At 33.7% G+C, this 3,573-nt stretch overlaps 1 non-coding gene across 1 annotated transcript; it reads left to right on the forward strand.

The window, feature by feature from the left end:
- The first annotated feature begins 1,442 nt into the window (after positions 1-1,442).
- Positions 1,443-1,549, forward strand: LOC121205627 (small nucleolar RNA R71). The gene has a single exon (XR_005900703.1). It is a non-coding gene; the product is annotated as a small nucleolar RNA R71 (small nucleolar RNA).
- Positions 1,550-3,573: the final 2,024 nt, after the last annotated feature.

A 3,573-nucleotide genomic window follows, 5' to 3' on the forward strand; every position in this document is an offset into this window, starting at 1 on the left:
CCTACATGAAGTATCAATTCACCTGTGCCAACATTGATGATAGTTTTAGCAGTTGGTAAAAAGGGTTGTTCTAAAATTAAAGGTACGTTATTATCCTCATCTATGTCTAGAACAACAAAATCAAATAGGAATATAAATTTATCAATTTTTACGAGCACATCTTTAATAATACCCTTAGGAAATCTAATGGTTTTATCTGCTAATTGAATGCTCATCCTAGTTTGTTTGGGTTTCCCAAGACCTAGCTGTTTAAACATTTTATAGGGCATAACATTAATGCTTGCCCCTAAATCAGCCAAAGCATTGTTAACATTCAAACTACCAATTAAGCAAGGAATCGTAAAACTTCCTGTATCTTTCAACTTGTTGGGTAGCTTATTCTGTAGAATAGCTGAGCAAACTGCGTTTAATTCCACAAGCGACACATCATCTAACTTTTGTTTATTAGCCAATAGCTCTTTTAAAAATTTCACTGTATTTGGCATCTACGAAAGAGCTTCAATAAATGATAAGTTAATATGTAATATTTTTAATAATTTAAAGAGTTTACTAAATTGTTCGTTCGTGTGGTCTTTCTTTGTCGCATTGAGGTATGGTACACGAGGTTTATACTCTTTGTTTACATTAACCTTACCATTATCTACCACATTATCTTGCCTCAGTTTCGGTTCATCTTCAACTAACCCTTCATCATTGTGCACAGTAATGGCATGAAGTTGCTCCCTTGGGTTAGTTTTAGTGTTACTTGGTAGGCCACCTTGTGGTTGTTCAGAGATCAACTTAGCAAGCTGTCCTATTTGAGTTTCGAGCCCTTGAATCGACGCTTGTTGATTCTTAAGTGCTGTTTCGGTATTTTGAAAACGAGTTTTTGACACCGAGATAAATTTTGTAAGCATCTCTTCAAGATTTGATTTCTTCTCTTATTGGTAAGGTGGTTGTTGAAAACCTGGAGGATGTTGTAGCCTTTGATTTCCTTGATCACCCCACGAGAAATTGGGATGGTTCCTCCAACCTGTATTATAAGTGTTACTATACGGGTTATTTGAGGTCTAGAATTATTACCCATATAGTGGACTTGTTCCTCATCGGTGCTAGGGTTGAAGGATGGATAATCTGTGCTGTGCACTCTTCCTCCATTTGAATCACACCTCATCACTATATGTACCTGAGTAGAACCACACAAACCATCAATATTTTTATTTAAAAGTTCTACCTAGTTAGATAGCATAGTGACCGCGTCGAGGCTGAAAACACCAGCTGCTTTTTTCGACTTTGTTCTCATGACTTGCCATTGATAATTATTCAGTGACATGTCTTCAATAAATTCGTAAGCCTCTTCAGGTGTTTTGTTGTTTAAAGTTCCACCGGCGGCTGTATCGATCAGTTGTCTTGTTGAGGGGTTCACACCGTTGTAAAAAGTTTGAACTTGTAACCAAAGAGGTAACCCATGGTGAGGGCACCTTCTCAATAGATCATTGTATCTCTCCCATGCATTATAAAGTGTTTCTAAATCCATCTGCACAAAAGAAGAGATATCATTCCTCAATTTTACCGTTTTAGCCAGCGGAAAGTATTTGAGTAAGAATTTTTCGGTCATTTGTTCCCAAGTAGTGATTAACCCTCGTGGTAACGAGTTCAACCACTGTTTAGCCTTATTCCTTAATGAAAAGGGAAATAACCGAAGGCAATCGCATCATCAGAAACGCTATTTATTTTGAAAGTATCGCAGAACTCTAAGAAATTGGCCAAATGAGTATTTGGGTCTTCATCCTGAAAACCATCAAACTGAACAAACTGTTGAATCATTTGTATACAGTTCAAAATTATTTGCAGCAATTGTAGGTCTAACAATACTCGATTCAGCCCCCGTTAAATTAGGTTTAGCATAGTCGTACATAATACGAGGAGCAGGATTCTGATTCACTGGATTTGCGACAACCACATGAGGCAGCGGATTATTTTGATTTTCATCCATCTCCTCGGTTGTAGTATGGATATCGTCCTCTCGCTCTTCCTCTATGTATTCTAGACATCGCCTTATTTCTCTTTGGTTTCTGCGAGCTGTGCTGTCGATCTCACTGTTAAAAAGCAAAGGTCCTGACGGGTTCCTCCTAGGGGTGAGCATTCGATCGAATCGAATCGAAAATTTTTGAGTTAATCGAGTTTTTGAATCTTATTTTATCATCCTAACTTTATTTGAAATTTTCTCGAATCGAGTCGAGTGAGATGGAATTCGAATCGAATCGAATCGAATATATTTGCTCGAGTTAAATTTTAAAAAATAATTTTGGATCCTTGTAACTACTGTCACCCATCGTAATAAAATTTATCCACCCTAATTAAAATTTTTATTAACTTTCATCACCTCATAATTTATTTATTAATCTTTTATATACGGGTTAGCTTCTTTGTTTGCTTAGTTGCTTCAATTATCTTCAGATTCTTGTCACTATGTATTTTCGAATTAAAAATTATATTAGATGTAAAAATATGATTTTTTAATAAAAATTATTTTAAAGATAAAATGTGAAATTGATACCAATATAAAATTTTAACATGAATATTTAATGGCAAAATTAATAATTTAATTTTAATATAAATATTCAATATGACTAAACAATCCAATAATATAAATAATATAAAATGTGAAATTTAATTTAATAATATAAATAGTAGATATAAATAAAATTATTACTATTTATGTTTAGTGATTTTTTTTAGATAATTTTAATTTTTTATTTGAGAGTATAAGGTGAGAAGTAAAAATTTAGGGGGAAAATAAAAAGTTTTGGGAGATAAAAGTTTTGAGGGAAAGTAAATAGGGGAGAGTAAAATTTTGGAGGGAAAATATTAAAAAAAAATTGGGCGTGAATTTGGGGTAGATGGGAGGTGGGATTGAAAGGAAGTAAAAATTTTAAGAGGAAAGTGGGAGGGAGTAAAAATTATGGGGGAAAATAAAAAGTTTTGAGTGTTTTTGGGAATAAAATTTTGAGAAAAAGTAAATGGGAGAGTAAAATTATGGGGGAAATGGATTTTGGGTAGATTGGGGGTTGGGATTGAAGGGACTAAAAGTTTTGGGGGGAAAGTGGGAAGGAATAAAAGTTTTAAGGGAAAAGTAAAAAGGTTTGGGAGTTTGGGGTAAAAATGTAAAATATTATAGTTTGATATTCGAATTATTCGAGTTATTCGAATTCGAGAACACAACTCGATTCGAATTTGAAATTCGAAAAAAAATTCGAGTTGACTCGAATAACTCAATTAACTTGAATAACTCGATTCGTTTAACTCGAAATTCGAATTTTTTTTCGATTTTTTCGAGTCGAATCGAGTTCTGCTCACCCCTAGTTCCTCCTAGTCATAAACTAGAGACACCTGCCAGAAGCAATTAAAAAGAAAAATTTAGAAAAGAAAAATTAAACTAAAAACAAAAAGTAAATTGCAATAAAAGTAAAAATAGCTAAAGTAATAAAAAACAACCGTTCCTAATATCTTAGTCCCCGGAAACGGCGCCAAAAACTTAATAGTCGTGAAACTAACTAAAAATTCAACTAAGGCAAGCGCACCTATCGAACA

Source organism: Gossypium hirsutum, chromosome A08 (genome assembly GCF_007990345.1).
Source record: "Gossypium hirsutum isolate 1008001.06 chromosome A08, Gossypium_hirsutum_v2.1, whole genome shotgun sequence".
Classification (NCBI taxonomy): Eukaryota; Viridiplantae; Streptophyta; class Magnoliopsida; order Malvales; family Malvaceae; genus Gossypium; species Gossypium hirsutum.